Source organism: Lynx rufus, unplaced genomic scaffold (genome assembly GCF_022079265.1).
Source record: "Lynx rufus isolate CCGP_SWC_20201006 ecotype Redwood Valley unplaced genomic scaffold, mLynRuf1.p SCAF_5, whole genome shotgun sequence".
NCBI classification, from domain to species: Eukaryota; Metazoa; Chordata; class Mammalia; order Carnivora; family Felidae; genus Lynx; species Lynx rufus.
In genome coordinates, this window is record NW_025814867.1 from 46,801,076 (window position 1) to 46,823,500 (window position 22,425).

A 22,425-nucleotide genomic window follows, 5' to 3' on the forward strand; every position below is an offset into this window, starting at 1 on the left:
TTTATTTTATTTTTTTGCCCATCAGATTGGCAAATCTTCAGAAGTTTGATTATATCGAGTAGTGGCAATAGAGCGGAAAAACAGGAAGTATTGGAAGTTCAAAATGGTAAAGCTTTTTTTGACTGGGCAATTTGGCATAACAATTAACATTTCAAATGTGTACACCCTCTGGCCCAACAATACTACTTTCCTATACTTACCTTAAAAAAGACTTGCACAAACTTAAAAAAAAATTATTTATTTTTGAAAGACTGAGAGAGAGAAAGAGAGAGTGCAGAGGAGGGGCAGAGGATATGAGGCAGAATCTGCATGGACAGCAGATCATCTGATGCAGGGCTCGAACCCATGAGCCATGAGATCATAACTTGAGCCAGAGCCAAATGCTTAACCAACTGAGCCACCCAGGTGCCCCAAACTTACACATACTTTCAAAGAGTCATCTATAATGCTGTTGACTGGCTACACTGTTTTAATTGTGAAGAAGTTACACAAATTTTATCCATGGGGGAATTAGATATATGTGAATCAATTCAAAAGAAGAACTTGGCAATATCTTCAAGCTATACTGGTAAGTTAAAAAAAATCACTGTGAAAGTATACTGTGATGTTATATATATATATATATATATATATATATATATATATATATATTTAAAACCCCATGAGGTACGTGGGTGGCTCAATTGGTTGAGCATCCAACTCTTGATTTCTGCTCAGGTCATGATCCCAGGGTTGTGGGATCAAGCCCAGCATCTGCCTCTGTGCTGAGCATGGGACCTACTTAAGATTCTCGCTCCTCTCTCTCTCTCTCTCTCTCTCTCTCTCTCTCTTTCTCTTGTTCTCCCCTTTGCCCTTGCTTGCACTTTTTCTCTCTCTCTAAAATAAAAAAAAATAAAATAAAACCATTGTTAAAAAACACACAGAATTATTCATTCAATGTGTCATATACATGTAAGGAGAATCACAATAGGGAGAGATAGGATTAATTTTTGCTTTATCTGTATTTTTACACTATAAACACAACAAAGTAAGTATTTTTATTTTTTAATTTTTGAAAGTTAGGTAAATAATTTTTCAATAATCCTCCAAAGTGGTTGTTTATGGCCCCATTTTACAGAGAAGGAAACAAGACTTAGAAATAATAGCTGGGGCACCTGGGTGGCTCAGTTGGTTAAACATCTAACTCTTGGTTTTGGCTCACGTTCATGATCTTGCAGTTTGTGGGTTCTAGCCCCGCATCAGGCTCTGTGCTGACAGTGTGGAGCCTGCTTGGGATTCTCTGTCTCCCTCCCTCTCTGTTCTTCCCCAACTTGGGCTCTCTCTCTCTCGTTCTCTCTCTCTCTCTCTCAAAAATAAATAAATAAGAACTTAATAAAAGAAGTAATAGCTGACTTATCCAAGACTAAACAATAGAAATAAAAAATTAATTCAGGTTCATCTTAGACCTTCTATTCAGATGCTTTTCTCTAGATCATAAGCCCAAATGATCTTGTATTTTGTACTGGTCAAAACTTTCCTAGGGAGATACCTAGGTTGGAAACAGATATGGGAGCTGTAAGTATTTGCCAATTGATGCCATGGAAGAATACTGGAGAGAGTGTCAATAAGAAGAGGACCAGGCCCAGAACAGAATCCTGAGAAGCAGAAATATTTAATGGATGAACATAGTTAAGATACCCTCTAGCAAAGTCAAAGAAGAAATTGTTACACAATCAGAAGGAGAGAGTGAGGAACTCGTGCACAGAGAGCACTTCTATAAGAAGGAAGTGGTCAACAGTGGCATATGCTGCAAGGAAGTCAAGTAAGGGGGCTATGAAGTACCATTTGGATTTGGTAACATCCAAATGACCAAGGTCATTTGATGACTTTGGCAAGAAAGTCTTGGTGAATAGGAGAAGCAGAAACCAGAATGCAGGGAGATGAAGCATGAGGAAGACAGAAGAATTTCAGAGTATGCCACATCTTCAAAAATTTACACATAGAATCATGATATGGTCGAGCAATAAAGAACACTTGCATCCAGCAATTTCTATTTATGGGGTCTATACCCAAAAGAATAACCCCGAAGAACTGAGATATTTGTATATCCATGTTCATAGCAGGGTTATTCACAAGAACCAAAAGGTGGATACAAACACAGATGCCCATGGAAGGATGAATAAATAAATAAGAGGTGATGTGTACATATAATGGAATATTATTCAGCCTTGAGAAGGAAGAAAATTCACATACATGCTACAACCTGGGTCCACCTAAGTGAGATAAGCCAGCCACAAGGACCAATGTCCTAGATTCCACTTATATGAGGTATCTAGAGAAGTCAAATTTGTAGAGACAGAAAGTAGAATGGTGGCTTCCAGGGACTGGTTGGGGGTTGGGGGAGAAGAGGAATGGGAAGTTATTGTTTAATAACAGTAGAGTTATTGTATAGAGTTTCAGTTTGGGAGGATGAAAAGATCTAGAGATGGATAGTGGTGATGCTCATCCAATAATGTCATGTACTTAATGCCTCTGGACGATACACATGAAAATGATAAAAATTGTCAGGGCTCCTGGGTGGCTCGGTCAGATGAGCATCCGATGCTTGATTTTGGTTCAGGCCATGATCCCAGGGTCATGAGATTGAGCCCTGTGTTGCTGAGCCCTGTTGGGCTCGAGCAGAGAACCTATTTGGGATTCTGTCTCTCCCTCTATCCCTCCCTTCCATTTGTGCTCTCTCTCTCTCTAAAATAAAATTTTAAAAAAGATAAAAATTGTCTATTTTATGTATATTCTACCATACGCATACACAAACACAATATACACGAGTATACGTGCGTGCGTGCATGAGCGCGCACGCGCACACACACACACACACACACACACACACACACGAGGACTTCAAGGAAGTCAATGACAACTTTTTCAAATGGGAAAGTAATAGGGAGGGGTAGTCAGAGGAGAGCTGTTTAAGATGGACCCTTGAGCATAATTAGAGAAACAGAAATCCACATCCACCATCCAGGTAAAAGGAGCACAAATACTGGGCAAGGACATTAAAATCATCTGCGGACATCAGCACTACGCTTCAATAGCGAGCCTGGGTCTTTGTTGGGCAGATGGGCCTCATGGTTTATAACAGAATTCAAGTACGATCATATTGAACAGTTTTCAAAACACATAGAATCTAAGCAATATTAATCAGTAACTTTTTTCTTCAAGGATTTTCTTATAAGTATCTCACTAAAGAATTCAAATCAAATTTTATATTGATGACACTCTGGCGTTTTGCTGCTGCTGTGGTGGCAGCTTTGTTAATATTGTTTGTTGTTTTATTTTTACTTCCTGCAAATTCACATCAAGCAGGAGTTTAGGTGAAATGGAAAAACGTTTCCATTTTTAATCATCCCCTAATTGCTCTTTACAAAAAAAGCAGAGTGTGATACCCCGAGAGCATGATAGTTTCCAAAGTCCAGAAAGTGGTTCTTGCAGCGTGTGGAGGTTTGACAATTTACAGTTATTCTTGCAATCCGCCAGCCGCTTCCTCTTCCCTTCCCCAACAGCAAGGGAGGGTGGGAGGGGCTGCCACATACAAATTGCAGCTATTCATTTGCTTCCATTATTCAGTAACCTGCGAGAAGAATGTGTATGAGTATTTCGTTCTATTTGAAGTTGACGGTAGTATTGGCCTTGATCAACTGTTTTTATGTCCTTTTTCTACCGTTGTCCCTACTACCCCGTAAATATTTTCAATTAGCGTTCCAACCTGTTAGAAACTTAACCAGCGATGTTCAGCATTGCAGGACCAGCACCTGCTTTTTATTCTTGTGGCCGAACTTTAGACAGACCATAGCTTATGGATAAGCAACAGTTTCAGTTTTGCAATTCTTTATCTGTATGTAACAGGCAGCTATTCATGAGAAAGGAAGTTTAAGGCCTGTAGGTAAAAAACCACTACCCAGATTCCAGGAAAAAAGTCCGTTTACTGAAGTTTTTTTTTTCTTTCTTTCTTTCTTTCTTTGTACAATATGTCTGCAGTCAGATTAGCATTTAGGTCATACTCTGAAGAGTTTAAATTAATTAGCCTTATAAAAGCAAGTTAATTCCTCATGTATCAGCTTGACAGTTTTTGTCTGCATAGAGCAGAATTTTGTTTTTCTATGATTATCTTTTGGCCACAGAGGAGATGTTTCCTTATGTAAATGAGCATTACATAATCAAGTATAGATTTCAATAGCTTAACTTTTCAAAAACTTGCTCACACATATACATTTGTGTATATGTTAATTATATATGAATACACACACAAATTATAGTCTGTTACCATGATTCCAAATGTGACGTTTGTGAATAACTCCATTCTCCATAGAATGTATAAAGCAAAATGACTCTGGTGTTTCACAACTTCCTCTTTTGGTAGACTGTCCTTTTGCAGAGAGAAAAAAAAATTGACTAAAAAGAGCTAAGCAGAGAGTCAGAGCCCTTTCAGATGGTGGTTAACTCAACTATTTAAGGAGCTTAACAAGCAACTGAAAATAACACAGCGGTAAGAAGAAAGTGTTAACTTGCTATTTTTTATTTTTATTATTTGGATTGCTGTTTATGGAATAACAATTTAAATGTTGGCTGCATTATAAAATAGGTTAGCTTAATCTGACAATTCTTACGGAAATAGTCCATATTTTAAATGAAAAACTTTAGTAAATTTACAGCTTCAACCGCACATTCAACCTTTTAAAAAGCTGGAAGATTTTGAAGTTCTTATTGATCTCCAAATTATTTTAACTGAAAAGTAAAAAAAAAATATTTATTTTCATAATTTTGTACACAATTTAGTGCCAAAAGAAATTTCATACTAATGTAAATTTTGAGAACTTTTTCTTCCCTTAGCTCTAGTAAATTCCTAACATTTGTAAGTTATCCTAGTTACATTTGTTAATTTTGCATAGTATTAGTTGGACATTTTCCAGGATAAAGATATTTTTGCATTTGTTTCTACCCACTGTGAAAATATAGAGAATTATTTAAAATGTGACATTTCAGTCTTTCATATCATCACATTATGATGATATTTAAATACTTAGGAAAAAAGCAATTCGTACTGTAGATAGTAGTATTTTAAAAAGCAAATGAATAAATCAAATTTTAGAAATTTATGTTTGTCTTAAGATTAATTCCCAATTATAATGCTTAAAAATGGAGTAAGAACTAAAAGTCAGAAACTTTGAATTCGTAATTGCAGATCAAAATAAGCTGAAACTAATTTCATTAGGAAATTCTAAAGTAATCTAAATCCAACAGAATTTTTTTATTTGTGCCAAGCCAGAGTAATATATATGCATATTAACTATTTAATATAATTGCATTTATCACGCAGCGATTTGTAACTCTTTTTTAAGCAAATAATATATTTGAATGCTTACTTAATTTGGTTTGCTTTCTTAATTAGAGTAATCAGGTGGCTTCTGAAAAAGAAAGTCCACATTGTTCCATAAATTAATGGATTTAATTTTAATCAATTTGGGTAAACAATGCTGTCACACTGGTTCTATTACATTACCTAGAAAATAGGGTGTTGTTTTTTTTTTAAATTATTTTCATGCAATGTGCTATGACAGGAGTCACTGTCTTTCGATTATAGAGAAGAACAGATTGTTAGCATTAGAAATTCAGGAAATGAACTGTTGACTCAAGTTTGACATTCTTAACCAGATCAAAAATTTACCATCAAGTTGATAGTTGTGAGAAATCCATTAAAATTGTGCACGTCTGTCTTTATGTATCACACGCTCATTACACACAACTATTTCCATCAGAACTTGGTTGTGTCCTTTGCAACAACACCACGTCTAATGCCCCTCTCTTTAAAAATAAATGATGGAAGTATTCTTAAATGTCTGGAATTTTAAATATGAGATATTTTGATATCATAAGCTATTAAGTGTTGTGGGTTTGTTGTATGTAGTGTGGTATTACGCTGAATAGCTGATAACAACCAAGCAAAAACATAGTCAAGGAAATTATGGTCTAAATTGATCAATACTGTAATTCAGACTGACAAATGAAGGCCAAAGAAGTAGAGAAAATTCTGTCTAGTTGGCGTGATGGATGTGTTGCTGTGGTGGTGGTTGTGTTTGTTGGGAACTCTTAGTCTCTGAATGAACCGTCTAGTCCTAGATTATGGAGAGTAAGTTTAGAATTTGTTCTATGACAAAATTATATATACCAAAAAAAAAAAGAAAAAAAAAAGAAAAATGAGTGCTACCCGGTTGAGTTTCCATGAGCTATATGGATTGTTAAAGGAGAAGGTCTTGTCATTATTGGGAGAACAGCAAGATGCATTGCATAGGCTTTTCATTTCACATGGTGTCATAAGAAAAAGCATTAAGAGTCCACCCCCCAAATCCACATTTTTAAAGTGAAACTGATATAATATTGTAAGTAATTTATTACATAAATTTTTACTTTTCAACTACAGACATAAATTGTACTGTGTTTCGTTAAGATTACATTCATATGACACACTGAGACATAAATCTTCACTGAATCATAAAAGTTGAAGCTGGATGACTGCTGTATAGCGCTGCAAAATTTTGTATCTGTCTTAATAAGACGTGGTTGTCTATATGATGTGTGCGTGTTCTTGCCGGGTGTCTGTCAGACTGCTGCCATCCAGGGTTGATCCAATGAATCTCACAGTTTTGTTGGGTGTCTGTCCCCTCCTTCACAGTGGGAACTTTCTAAAGCCGCCCACCTGGGCAAGAGAATGACCTATTTCTAGAGGGCTCTATCCCACCTCACTAATATGTTACCTTTCAAGTAATAATTTCGCTTTGAAACAATAAGGCTATTTGTTCTTAACATAGATGACCAAACTCCCAAAAGAACTTTTGAAACATTGATGCCCTTGTTTGGTTAGTTTTCCTTTTTGTTTTTTTGTTTTTTGTTTTTTGTGTTTTGTTTCTTTGTTTCTTGGCCATTGTCTCATGTGCAAAAGTAAAGATGAGAGCTTTTTGCTGGAAAGATTATAGTTCGAGGGCAGACTCAGAGGGATGGCGTGTTTTGGATTCAGAAACAAAAATCCTCTAAATCTGGATAATATGGCTTTTTCAGCCTTTTTAAAAGCAAATTGTGTCCACTTACATCCATTGATTTTCTATTTATTTTTACTGGATGGGACTTCCAAATAAGTGCCACATGTAGCATATTCATATTTCTTCTATTAATGAAAAGATGTGTTATATGGGAAAATTATTATGTTCACAAAAATATGTGCTTTGGAAGTACATATGATTGTAAGAGGGAATATGAATCTCATTTCCATACAAGAAAGAATCTCTGCAAATATAAAGAATAAGGCAAATTCTTTTATATTTCTGAGTATTTCCTTTAAAAAAGAAGCATTATATGCGGTCTAATTTATACATCTGCATTCTAGAAAATAAAAACACTGTTTAATGCTTAAATCTTTAGAGCGTAAATTATGTGTTGTTTGAGAATTACTATTACATTGCCAATGCTTCCCTAACATCACTGATATTTTTATTATGTTATATGAACTAGAATTAGGCATTTAGATTTGATGTCTTCTAAATACTTTCCAGCTTTGTCTTTTCATCATTCTACGTGTGTGCAAAATGGGCTTCCATTCTCCAGTATTGCTACGGAAAACAATAAATTTGTATTTTTAAATGCAAATTTAAAGAAAAATAGCATTAAAACCATTAATTCATAATGGAACCATGGACAGTGAAGCAGAAATGAAGTTAGATTACTGTTCTTACTCCACGAACTAGTATAAAATGTCCCAGCTCATTTTTATAGAAATTAATTGTAAGTTCTCAGTTTTTTCCACATTTAGTGGTTATCACAGTCTAAAAATTCTTCTCACTTTGGAAACAAACAAATAGTAATATGATCTTGAAAAAAATCACCACAGTTCTGATTCTGGAAAAAAAAATAAATTAGCAGCGTTTTTCTTTAAGCATACCTCAGTTCAATTTGTTTTCACTTTGCATAAGAAAAAAAAATTGAAGCAGAAGGCTTTATGCTCTTCCTGTGTTGGTGAACAGATCTGAATTAGAGGAGAGGCAGGAACATCGTCTAGGCAATTAGGCTGCCTTCTGAGTAAAAATCATATATCTAACACCATTGGAGTTTTTAAATGCTCACTAGAAATGCTTATTATACTTCGTTTACTTAATTTTTGTATTGAGAAATAATTTCAAGCTCAAAAGAATTGTAAAAATAAGAATTGTATAGTGGACACCTACATACCCTTACCCAGGTTTGCCTAATCTTAATATTTTACTCTAGTTGCTTCATAATTTGCTCTCATTCTTTCTCTCTCCATATCTTTCTGTCTCCATTTTTTCTTTCCTGAACCACTTGAGGGTAAGTTATAAAAAACATGACCCTTAGCTTCAGCTTGTAATTACTAAATATAGAGGTAGTCTCTTATGTAATGGTCGCAATATCCATTTCATAAATTTACATTGATACCATACTTTTATCTATTATTGGCCCATATTACAATTTGCTATTTATCTAATAATGTCCTTTATAATTTCCCCCCTCCAGTAAAGCATCCAGTTTAGAGTCATGTGTTTACATTTATTTGCAATGTCTCTTTAGCCTCCCTTAATCTGGAACGTTTCCACAACATTTCTTTGTCTTTTATAAAATTAAAACCTTAAAGTCTACCCACCAACTCTTTTTTTTTTCTTTTTTTAACATTTATTCATTTTTGAGAGACAGAGCATGAGCGGGGAAGGGGCAGAGACAGGGAGACACAGAATCTGAAACAGGCTCCAGGCTCTGAGCTGTCAGCGCAGAGCCCAACACGGGGCTCGAACTCACAAACTGCGAGATCCTGACCTGAGCGGAAGTCGGACGCTCAACCAACTGAGCCACGCAGGCACCCCTCTTTTTTGCCTTTTAACCGTGTTGCTCATTTTGTATTTGTCTGACGTTTCCTCACGGTTAGATTGTGGTTTTGCAGTGTTTGCTAGAATACTGCACAGGTGATGATACCTAGGGTCACAGGATGCTCATCTATCCCCCAATGGTATTGTTAATTTTGGTCGCGATGGCAAAGTGTTGCCTAATTTCTCCACATTGTAATGACAACTCCTCATGAAAAATTTCCTCTTGGGTTAATATTAATTGATGTTCTCATCTGATGCAGTCTTGACTGTAATGCATTACAGTTATAAAATCATGATTTTCCAGCTCCAACACTCCCGGCACGTTTCAGTCAGCCTTTTGGATTCTAATGTAAGCAAAATCTCCCCCTCTCTCCTGTATTTAATTACTAATTTGTATATCTGTTCCTGATATTAACTCAGGAAATTTTGTCTTTCCAATGGTTTATAATTCCTTACTGCCTTAATTGTTATGGTGCTCAAATTGTCCACATCTGACCAATGAAGACTCTTTATTCTGGCTTCTATGTCCCTGTGGCCAGCTTCCCTCGTATTAGTACGCACTTTCTTACTTTCTGGCATAAAAAGATGTTCTAGGCTAATCTGGTACCTAGCACATCCCAACCCTGGAATCATTCACTTCTCATTTCTTTTAATGGAAAATGGTCTAAAAGGCCAAATCTGGGTTAGGTATTCTCACCGCCACTGGAGTGCTTTTCTTTTTTGACCCTTCCAGCAAAAATATATTAATGCAAATACACACATACAGACACAAACATACAAGTATGCATACAAAAATGCATATGCATGCATTCATAAAAATGTATATCCATACACGTATGTTTTGGACATCCTGCATTCACCTGCTATTTCCAATTCCAATCCGTTCCCAGAAGGTTCTTTTTTGCCCTCACCTATGCCATGTTTGTGTGTCCCTTCTTCCACAGTGTGAGCCCTGGATCTGAACATCAACGTGTTTACTCATTTACTCAATTCTATAAAGCATCTAAGAGGCACCTGGGTGACTCAGTCGGTTAAGCTTCCCACTTTGGCTCAGGTCATGATATCTTGGCTCGTGAGTTCAAGCCCCACATCGGGCTCTGTGCTGACAGCTCAGAGACTGGAGCCTGCTTTGAATTCTGGGTCTCCCTCTCTCTCTGCCCCTTCCCCGCTCATGCTCTGTCTCTCTCTCTCTTTCAAAAGTAAATAGAAAATTGTTAAATAATTTAAGAATTAATTTACCCAAATCACTACAATAAACCCACTAAAAAGAATTCAGGGTTTGTGTGCACCTTCTCCCTCCACACACTCATTCCCCACCAAGCACTGTGTTTATTAGTTACTTGGATGAATTCCTTTCTTCCTTCCTTCCCTCTTCCCTCCATCCCTCACACGTTTTCTTTCTTTCCATTTCAGGTTATCATAGTATTCATCTGAAATGCAATTTGATTTGTTTCTGTTTGTTTCCAGTTTTAGAATGTTTTCCCTTTGCATTCTTATTGGCTTAATTTTATTTTTTACTTGATTGACTTTTAATTGTTTTTCCTAGCCATGGAGATTAAGTGCTTCTTGCCCAAGCCATTTCTGTTAAACAAACCTGATAGTCCTATTTCAAATGTTATGATACAACTCAGAAATACCTGTGTGAGTTATTGGTTAAACTTTTAGCTTTATATTTCAATTCTGTTTAATCTACATTTAGTCTGAAGCTAATTATCTGTCACGTATTCCAAAAAGTGGTAATTTCCATAAAGAAAGTAAGTACCAGTGGTCTTTGGTCAACCTTATGAATTTATTATTCCAGAATGGATTTTTAAAATTAAATGTGCATATAGCATCACACTTACAGAAAAATAGGCAAGGAAAGAAGCAACCGTGAATTTGTATAGTCCATAAGCACTGGAAAAATTCTCACCCTCTTCTATGAGTGATTCTAGAACATTCCTGTCCCTTGTACTCTCCCATATTCTCCTCATAATGATGGACACATCCTGATATTTGTGGTAGGAAGAGAGAGTTGGTGAGTGCCAAGACTCATTTTCAATTTCCATTCTGTCACTTACTGCCTGTGAATCTTGGATGGTTACTTCTCTCTCCAGATATCTAACCCCATAACTTTAAATTAAAAAAAAAAAGTTATACCTCCTTAAATTTTGCCAGCTTATGAACTCATACCTCAAAGTGATTATTAAACCTCAGATGTTAATAGGCATCTATATTGAAGTTAACACATTCAAAATAAAGCCCCTCATTGCCCACCCTTCTCTCTGCTCCATGCCAGTCTTATTTGGTTAGTAAATGACATGATCTTACACCCAGTTATCCAGGTCAAAAGTGTCACTAGTTTCTTTCTTTCCTTCACCTGCATCCTACTTATCAGCAAGCCTGTGAGTTCTGTTTCCAAAATATATCCCAACATTGACCAGGTTCACCCCTTCCACCATTTTGAGCACAGTGAAAGACACTATCATCTCTGTTCTGGACGTTTCTCTCTTTTTCTACTCTCTCTGTCAAGACAGAGAGCTTGCTGGTGGAGGGGCAGCGGGAGAGGGAGATAGAGAGAACCTCAAGCAGGCTCCGTGCCCAGGGTAGAGCCCAACGTGGGGCTCGATTGCCCAACTGTGAGATCTTTTTCTACTCTCGCATCCCTACCAGCATGACCTTTTAAAATAGAGGGGGCGCCTGGGTGGCGCAGTCGGTTAAGCGTCCGACTTCAGCCAGGTCACGATCTCGCGGTCCGGGAGTTCGAGCCCCGCGTCAGGCTCTGGGCTGATGGCTCGGAGCCTGGAGCCTGCTTCCGATTCCGTGTCTGCCTCTCTCTCTGCCCCTCCACCGTTCATGCTCTGTCTCTCTCTGTCCCAAAAATAAATAAACGTTGAAAAAAAATTAAATAGAAGTCAAATCCTGTGACTCCCTGCTCAAAATTCTTCAATGGATTCCTATTTTAATTATGAAAAAAAATCCAAATTCCTCACTATTGCTTATATGTATTATCCTCTACTTACATCTCCTCCCTCACATCCTTCCTCTTATCCCGTCATTCACGATGCTCTGGCTCCACTCCTTATTTTGCTTCTGGAGCTTCCTAAACTCATTCCTGACTCAGGGACTTTGCACATGCTGTTCCCTCTCTTGGCATGTTCTTCCCACACATTACTGTGCACAACTCTTCCTTCTTTAGATGTTCAGATGATCCTCCTAAAGGATGTCTTCCATGACCAACTAAATATTTTATTATAGTGTCCCTAACCCAGTCACTGTGCCCTTTTACCCCCTTTTAATTTTCTTGATAGCACTTAATACCACACAAAACCTTTGTTTCTTTTTTTAATTATTTATTCCCTGTTCCTGCCACTGACAGGTAAGTTCCATGAGGGTAGGGTTTGGTCTGTTTTGTTCATATTATATCCTCGGTGTCTAGAAGAATCCCTGGAACATATTAGGTCTTCAAATGATGATTAAGCAAAAGGCCTCAACAGTTTTGAACCTTAGATACAAATAAAACAAGCATGATAAAAATAACCGCTATCTCCCAAGGTCATGTGGAGGAGGCCATGATTACAGTAGTGTTCTAAACTGCCATGCAATTGTCAGGTGGGATACTTCTGTTAGCACTGAGTGAAAGGAACTGAAACAAAAGAAGTGGTCCCTGGGGACAACAAATAGACCGAGAAGTTCTCTTTTTTGTGTGCACTGGCTCTCTTCCATGGAGCTAAAAAGAGACTGGTTCACAGGGGGTGCCACTAATCTCTTAGAATCCTGGGGGCAGTCACTCTGCATTGCCGCCCCACTGCCTTTGCACTGGTTCTGCCTCTGCCCTCACCCCCAGGGAACACATGTGCCCGCCCTTCCTTGCCAGCTAGGGTTCATCGCTTCCCTCAAGCCAGATGGAAGACCAATCTCCTTCCAGAATTCTTTCCTGATTCACCATCTGCCTGTGCTGGCCTCATGGCTATGCATATAGTTCACATATTGTTGTGTAATTATTTGCTGGTTCTATTTTTTGATCTTGGAGTGGATTTTAAAGGCTATTTTAGGAATATTGTTTGGAGTTGTTTTGTGTGTGTATCCAACATATCAAGTTTAAGGTTATAAACCTATGACTCGGTTCTTGAGATTATTAGGTCCTAAATAATGATGATGATGGTGGTGGTGGTGATGATGATGATAATGGTAATAATAATAGCTTTACTATTATAGTTTTTAGTACTCGTTTTTAGCACCATTACGTATCATTTTTAGTACTAGGTTTTAGTACCATTTTTAAAATGCCATTGTATTTAATACCATTGTGCTTCACAGGATTAACTAACGAATTTAAAACCCTCACAGACTTTGTGAAATAAGTACCCTAGTACTATTTTACAGATTTAAGGGGGGAAAAAAGACAGGTTCAGAGAGAGTTTGATAATGGTCACAAAATTGGTCCCGGTGTGTCTGTCTCCACAATGGATCTTTACCATGTTCACGTACTGCCCTGGTATTTATACTGAGCCACTTTTTTTCTATTCTATGGTCCTCCCAGAGGAGGGATGTGGTGACCCTGCCTTTGTGGTTCTTCTCAAGAAGTGGGTTATGCGAAGAGACAATTTTAATTCTTGTGAGAGGCCTCTGTTTCCATTTTGAAGTGCATTTATTCGTGTATTCATCTATCAAGCATTATGCATGAAGCACTCATCTAGATGCTAGGAAAACAGTGATGACCAAGCCCAAATTTCTACCTGAAGGAGCTGAGGTTCAGTCCAGTGGGAGGCAAGACAATGACTAAGCCGGTAAACAAGTAAGTGTTTACGAAGGGAATTTCGATGATGCTAGATAGCCGCATGAAGACCATTCAACAAAGTAAAAGGATAGACAGGCAAAGAAGCAAAGTTCCTCTACCTAGCTGGCCTTCCAGGTGGCCTCTCTGAAAGGGACATATTTAAGCTGAGACCTGAATGATGGGGACTTTGAGAGTGCCATGCAAAGGACCCTGGGAAGAGTGCTGGGCGAGTGCAGAGGAGGCAGGAATGAGTTTGGCATATCTGAGAAGCAGAAAGGAGGAGTCCAGGTCCCATGGGGGTAGTGAGAGATGATACTAAGAAGCTGGGGCTGAAAAAGGGCCAGGTTCCTTAGGTTGTAGGCTAAGGCAAGGAGTTGTACACTGCGAGCAAATATTTGCAGACATGCACGTGTGTGTACTTGGGAAATGAGTGCAACAGGTGACCCATTCGCTCTCTGTGTTTAACATAGGCCAAGAAAAACTGTTGCTTGAGGAGAAGCAGGGATTACTACATAGGGCAAAAGCTTTCTTAGGTGATAAGTTATTATATTTAGATAAATTTCAATGAGCTGAGTTTGTCTTCAGAGGTTAACTACATTTTCTTGCCTTCTCATTTTTATAATTGGTATGGGTTTGATGAAAGTGAAAGGGCTTAAATATTATTTAAATGTGTCAATTTCAGATTTTTCAGTAAAATTGCTATGGAATAACTGACCTTCGTCATGGCCACTGAAAACAGGTACCCTGATGTCTGGTAATGGGGTCACCAGGCACGTTAGTTTCCACATGTATAGAAGCAGAAAAGACTAGAGAGAAGGCTGTTTTCTAGTCTCTGAAGACAACAGATGTTCTCCTATTTATTCTTCTCAAATCCCAGCATCAGTGATGATAGGGACCCTTACAACATCAACCAATTCCTATTATAAGTAGTGGTTACTTACTCTGCATTTTCAGAATAATTATAAATTTCCTCTGATTTATTTTTATTATCCCGAGAGATCTAAATCATCCAATATTACCTTTTAAATCCCAGAATTAGATGGATACAACTTTTGCAGGGGGGGTTGGGTGGTTGAATATGATTTGGGGAAGGAATATAGAATAGCTTACTAAAAAGGACTTCTCCTCCTCCTCTTCCTCCTCCTCCTCCCTCTCACCCTCCCCCTCCTTTTCCTTCTCCTTCTTCGTATTAGTATTAGTATTAGTATTATTTAAACAGACCTAATATTTATTAGGGACAAGAACAAATGGCCTCCCCACATACTTAAGAAGTTAATGACAACTAGTATGGCTGTTTGGGTTAAGAGATGACAATGAAAAAAATCTACCCGTGGCATTGGACTGGGTGTGGCTAGAAGAATGACAATGGGTGGGGTAGAGAGGAACACAGTCATAATTTCCCCAAGGCAGGCAGACATGATATTGTAGGAGCCACAAGCTGACTTATGAGTGTTCCTGTCAATGCCCAAAGAGAAAACTATTTTGTTGGTGATATTGGGAAGTATGGAGGAGCACAGGTGACTTGTGTGCTATTTAAACCATGCAGTCCATTGAATCATGTAAATATGTGGGTATGATGACTCACCGTATTGTTGGATTATTGTAAAGTGTGAGATGGTGTGTGGTTTCCAACTGCACGCGTGTGTAAATGCATGAATATCTGCAGTGTGTGAATATTTAGGGAACACCCCTGAAACATGAAGCCGCTTCCTGACCTGCTGCCCATAGGTGGACAGATTAGTTAAGAAGCAAATATATTGAAGTATGAGAGTACCAGGCTTTTTACAATAATAATAGTACACATTTGTTGACATGAACTAGATGCAGAAGGGGAGCGTAGAAGAGCATGTGGGTTTGGGGCATGATTCCAGAATTGGATGCTAAAGATGCCTTCTCCAGAACCAGGAGGCCTCTCCTCCTGCCTTATTTGGCTTTGTTCCTCTGGTTGGTGACCCATCACATTGGAAAAGAATCTCTTTCAAAAGTGTAAATGTTCCTCTTTCTGTGGGTGATGTCATCATTCCTGTGGCCCAAACCTTTGTTACTAAATAGTACTTAGCAACACAAAATCATTATGTTCTCCGCTTAAAGTTCTGAGGGTGTCTGTTCTGATGAAATTGAGAGATACATTTTTTCAGCAAGGAAAGAGTAAAAGCTGAAAAAGAGGGAAGCTATGCCTGGAACAATCTCTTGACTTGTGTTACTTAAATGAAGCAAGTAGACAACTAAATTTTTATCCCGTGGCAACAGCTCTGACTGCATAAAAAAAAAAATCACATATGGTTCCAAAGGATGTGGTTTCCATGCAACTGTGCATTATGTACTCTTTTTTAAAGTGGAAGATGCCTTTTACTTGGCTTGGCTTGTCCTTCCCATGTTGTCTTTTTTCTTTCTTTCTTTTTTTTTTTTTTCTTGTAAAGTGGGTGGGGAAAGTTGGACAAAAGAAAGCTGTGCTCTGGTCAATTAAAAGTGATGTTTGAAAAGTGCCTGTTTATCACTCCAGGGAATATCTTGGATTCCCTTTTGATTACATCCTACCTGTCCATTCAAAAAACTGTAAGAGGATTTGTCTTTTATCTTATAAACAATAGCTGTACATTTCTTAAACTTGTAATTTGATTTTAATCCTCATATCTTGAAGAAGTCTGCCGTTTAACATGAGCTTATTTTTAAAATAGCCTATGTTTTTTGGGGGCGCCTGGGTGGCTCAGTCCATTAAGTGTCTGACTTTGGCTCAGATCATGATCTCATGGTGAGTGAGTTTGAGCCCCGCATTGGGCTCTGTAATGACAGCTTAGAGCCTGGAGCCTGCTTTGGATTCTGTGTCTCCCTCTCTCTCTGCCCCTCCCCTGCTCATGGTCTCTCTTTCTCTCAAAAATAAAAAACAACCCCCCCCCACACACACAATTTAAAATAATATAAAATGTTATTATTAATATTAAATATCCCATTTAAAATAATAATAATAGCTGTGACCTCTGTTAGGTCAATTCCCATGAAATCATTATCACAATTCTATGAGGGAGATAATTTAAGTTAGTGGGAGACTAGGAGTTGAAGAGATTGATTAGAAATTTGTGCCTAATGACAGACTCCAAAGACCATCTTTATTTCATAGGAGCCAAGGCATGCATGGGCAGAACAACAGCCTTTGAAGTAACACCCCTTATTTTTTAACCTAATTCTTCTAAAAAGTGAGGCGCGTACATAGGCCATTGTACAAGTCGGGGTGGGGGAGAGGTGGCTATGCTCTTTCCAAGAGCAGCCAACAATAACGGGCAGAAGGACAAGGTTGTAGCAGGCATGACTCTTGCCATTGGAAGCTGGCCCATGTGTCATATTTGGCACAGGAATACCTATTGCCAATAACACCAAAGGAGACAGTGTTTTACCCCTAGTCACCTGGTAATTTAGTCATAAATGAAATAGATTTAGTTCAGCAGGCTTCTTGCATCACAGTAAGGAAACCATCCAGACTTGTACCAACTGTCATCCATGCACTCCTTTTTCTTAATAATTAATTTTGGCTATCTCAAAAAAGTTGGATATTTGGTGCCAGATGCACCCTTTTCCACAAGTTCAAGTCTAATCTAACAAAGTTAACACCTCCCAAGGCTCACATAGAGCTCGTGGTATTTAGGGAACCTGACCAACTATTTACAGTTTCTTCTATGACAGACCTACCAGAATATCGTAAGAAGAAACAGACTTCAAAGTCCTCAAAGAGGAAAAAAACTGTTCTGGCTAAGTCTATAATTTAGAGTATCTTCAGAGAAGAATGACTTCATGAAAAGAGAGGCCCAGAGTGGCCAGCCTCTTTAAACAGTTAACTTGTTCTTTATTTAATTGTGAAGACTAAGTGACAGGTAGGAAAGAGCTTTTGTAGGAACGTGGGAGTCTTGAAGCTATAGAAGGAAGTTACACTGTGCATGGGAGTAGCATGTGGGTAGGAGTTACAGACTACTGCTCTATTGCTAGTCTAGAATAATCATGCATAAACATCTTTACAATGGCTCCCGAACAGAATTAATAAACTTCTATTACAGGCACTTGATACGTTATTTTGTGAAAGCGCATGCTACCTATTATATTCAGGAACGGAAAAAAATAATAATTTTGCATCCAGGAACAAAGATTTAAAAAGATCCTTTAACTCTGACAAAACAAAAGATAATACATTTGGATTTTCATATATTAATTCCAAAGCTGACATGCTCTACTCTCTGAAAGTATGAGAGAGAAGCTGGCTTTGTCTTGGAGATGTCATAACCTTAACAGGTTAAACCCAGGAAATGGACAATAAACACCAAAGAACAGCCAGGGTGGTGTAGTCACAGATTTCTCCAAACCTTGCCCTTGGGGGGCTGTGTGGTAGACATCCTGCATCTTAACAGAAAAAAGGTCACTATTTCATGCAACTAGTAATAGAATTCTGTCTTGCAAATTAAAAGGCACTGAAGACATCCAGTTTAAGTACTGTGGTGGTTCTCACATGGCTGTAATTCTAGACATTTGAATTGCATGAAAAAAGAAAGAGATCATAAAGGTAATGATAACTATCTTTTGAGTTAGGTTCACCTGTTCACACTCTCATTCCCTTACGCTATACTTTGCGCATTTATGTTATTTACTTAACTGATTACAATTATTTACTATTGCATAGCTATATCCTGCTGGACTGCATGTTTCAAGGGTTTTGAGGTCTAGTTTTGCTCCTTCTATAGCCTCAGATTCTAGGAAAGGCTGGAATTATGCTAGGTGCTCAATGACTATTTGTGAACTGGGTAGGAAAGTTGACAGCAAAAAGACAGAGTGAAAATGCAGCAGTTACTGGTGAGCTGGTGACCTACGGTCAGAAAAGTTTGAAAAGGGAAAAGAACGTTCAACATTATCTAAAAATACATCAGTACTGGGAAGGCTCAATGGGATCAGGTCCTGTCAGTAGTTCCTCATTGCTAAGGCTGTGGCAGAAATACGGGCGTTCAGAGCCACCCAGGTGTGGCCATTGGGACCAATGGCACATTCACAAACATCATAAATTAGGACTTCTAATGTTATCTGCAAATGAGAAATGTCCTATTAATGTATTTGTATTTATGATTTAACCATGTTATTTTGTTGAATGAACTCATAAAATAGATAAGAATTTGTAAGACTTTTTATTTTCGAGAAAGTTATACATACAGATACACCTATATACACATATATGTATATATGCACACTTTTATGTGATATGCACACACACATACATATTCTATAGTCTAATATTAATAAATCCAAAAGGAAGTGGCCTAGGACACTTTTGATCTCTCAGTGGCCCTAATGTCATTCTCAAGGGGCGCTCGTGATCACAGTTTCTTAGGAAGAGACAGGATATGGAACTTTAAGCAAACAGCAGCCTAAGCATTATAGAACATGTAGGGTTATGTTCTGTGTGGACTTGACTATATCTCGTTTGTTTTTAAGCGCACGGACAACCACTGATGCTTACCTGGTATAAGGTGAAACGTATTTAGTTTGCGTGAGAAGCACCATGTCCCATCAGGTACATGGCAAAGCTGTACAAGCTCTCGACAACCAGTCCTGATGCCCACGTATCTAGATGCCTATGTGCACCAGTTTGCCCAAAGCTAACTATTTGAAACAGAGTCTCCTGCAGAGAACACTGTTTCTTTTGTGCCAAATAGACCTTATTCACCAAAGGAAGAAAATGGAGCAGGTCAATGGATTGCCGCTGATTCTGGATAATTTCATTTCCTAAACTCTAGCTCAGTGGCAGGAAACCTTGGCTGCACATTGGAATCATCTGAGGAACTTAAAAAAAAAAAGTACTGATGCTTGTGTGCCACTCCCAGAAATTCTGATTTGATTGGTCTGGATTGTACTCTGTGGATCCAAAGTGAAGCCAAACTCAGGAACCACTTCCCTACTTTCAGTCTTCCCGTTTCTAGGACGGGCTTATAAATGCCACCTCATTTGCCTCTTAGGAGAGGGCAGAGACACATTATGTGTGATTAGAGTCCCTAACGTTCCTGAATTTACTAGTTTCCTTTCTTCCTTTATTTCAGGAGGGGAAATAGGGAGGGAAGGATATAATGGTGGGTGGGTGGTGGGCAGCTTAGAGGGTGAGAAGGAGCCCTCTAAGCTCTGCCAGTTAGCGGTTCATTAGGGTTAACAGGCTATCTTTTGTCAAAGCAATCACTTTTGAAGGATTAAGCCTCAGTCTCACCTTAGTGTGAATGACTTTAATCAGATAATCTCCTATCACCTAGCTGAGGATCCCCTATTGAAGGCCTGGGGGGAAGCAAGGAGAGAGTTGCAAGGCCAGCCTGGGACTCACGGAGGGCAAGGTGAGCAAGCCTGCTGTCTGGGAACTAGACTCCACCTTGGTAAGCTAATAGCAGCAAAAAAATGAAGAAAAACAAACTTTGTTTTTTTAAAAACTTGTAATTAATTCATTTACTCAGAGAGAGAGACAGACAGAGAGAGAGAGAGAGAAGGGGCAGAGAGAGACGGAGAGAGGGAGAATCCCAAGCAAGCTCTACATTGTCAGCACAGAGCCCACTGCTGGGCTTGAACTCAGAAACTGTGAGGTCATGACCTGAGCTAAAATTGAGAGTCGGACACTCAACCAACTGAGTCGCCCAGTAAAAACAAAACAAAATAAAACAAAACAAAACAACAACAACAAAACCTTTCATTGCCAGGGCAACGATTTGTTATGAGCATTTATACGATCAAGTTGCTTGTCTGTCCTACGGCCCTTTATGTCTTGTCTAGCCTTTTTTTTTTTTAATTAATGTTTATTTACTTTTGAGAGCGAAAGAGACAGACCACAAGTGGCAGAGGGGCAGAGAGAGAGGGAGACACAGAATCCGAAGCAGGCTCCAGGCTGAGCTGTCAGCACAGAGCCCTATGTGGGGCTTGAACTCATGAACCGTGAGATCATGACCTGAGCCGAAGTCGGATGCTTAACCGGTTATTTTTATTTTTGAGAGAGACAGAGCTTGAACAGGGATAGAGAGAGAGGGGGACACACAATCTGAAGCAGGCTCCAGGCTGAGCTGTCAGCACAGAGCCCAATTCAAGGCTTGAACCCACAAACCATGAGATCATGACCTGAGCCAAAGTCAGACACTTAAGCGACTGAGCCACCCAGGCGCCCCTATGTCTTTTCTTTCTTTCTGCCATGAAGCACTTACCATGTGCCAGGTAATTTTACCATTTGCCAGCTGCTTGGGAGTCTGTGAGGAGCGAGGCCTGGTGCAGCCCTGTCGTCCTTACCATCTGCCTGGCACATGGTGAGAAGGGTTTTTTGGATTCATTTTTTTATTTTTTTTTTTTAATTTTTTTTTTCAACGTTTATTTATTTTTGGGACAGAGAGAGACAGAGCATGAACAGGGGAGGGGCAGAGAGAGAGGCAGACACAGAATCGGAAACAGGCTCCAGGCTCTGAGCCATCAGCCCAGAGCCCGACGCGGGGCTCGAACTCACAGACCACGAGATCGTGACCTGGCTGAAGTCGGACGCTTAACCGACTGCGCCACCCAGGCGCCCCGGGTTTGTTGGATTTAATTGAACTGTTTCATTGGCTACACTTTTTTCCAAGAGTGTGAGGTTTTTTCCCACACCTGCCTCCCCCCACCCCACCCCAACCAGCTAGACTAGGCTGTGAGTACCTTGAAGAAATCTTAATAATCTCTGTATCCCCAGTGCCAAGCAAACTCTTAGCGTATGATCAGTGCCCAATAAATATTTGTTAAATGAACTAAGGAGCAATAGACAGCATACCGATGCCTACATTAGGATATTAGAATTAATGTAAGACTACTGCTCTGTTTCCACACTACTGGACAAGGCAAAGAGGGGAAAAGGAGAAAAAGAATTACGAATCCCCCATCATTCATTAATGTGACAAAAGTTGTTCTATTTCAAAAATCCTTTAGGACCTCTCTTGAGAAATGGTCTGAAGGTAATTTCAGGAAAGACGGGTAATAAGGAATAAACGGAGTGGATAAGATCCAGAGAGAACTCTCATAGGAGTCCAAAGACAGGAGTCCAAAATAAAATGCGTAGATAGATAGACATTTAGGAAAGGAAAAATCAACCTTGCTATTGGCATTTTCAGAAATTTGTTTGCATTTAGGAATAGATAAAGCAATGGGCATATTTTCAGGTGCTTTTATTATATGTAGAAATGTTGGGATTGCAGTATAAAAATAGTTACACTAGAACATTTATAAGACTTATTAGGCACTATTTTTAAAAGATTACAAGAGGACTCTGGGCTAAGCTGCAACACACAATTTTATGAGATGGTAGAAAGCATTTCATAATATTACATGTAATTATATCCTATAAACATATATGAGTAATATATCCACTCTGACTTTCTGGCTACCTGTTTCATATTTATTTTGTAACTGCTTTATTTATTAAAAGACCACTGTTGTATATTTCCTTTTCCTTAGTGACAATTCTCGTTAGAAGACAGATGTATGTCCCAGGTAGAATGCTTAGAAATATATTAATTTTAGACACATTAATTCAGGATCTGGGATATAGGTTGTGAGACACTACACTGTGGGGCAGGAGACTTAACCCTCATTAGCTGTGAGGTTTTGGTCAAGGGCAATTCTCCAGTCCCCATTACCTCATGTGATAAATGAAGATTAAAATGTATGACATGAGAGATGTCATTTGTTTTATAAAGTTATACTATGAGATTAGGTGGGAGAGAAAATGGAACGCAAAGTTGC

General features: G+C 38.6%; 1 protein-coding gene across 1 annotated transcript in view; it reads left to right on the forward strand.

Moving 5' to 3' along the window:
• The first annotated feature begins 4,453 nt into the window (after window positions 1–4,453).
• Window positions 4,454–22,425, forward strand: part of MBNL1 (muscleblind like splicing regulator 1) — a 205,015-nt gene continuing 187,043 nt past the window's right edge. The window contains exon 1 of the mRNA XM_047099749.1: window positions 4,454–4,525. The gene's annotated coding sequence lies outside the window, so the exon portion shown is untranslated. The remainder of the gene's footprint in view (window positions 4,526–22,425) is intronic.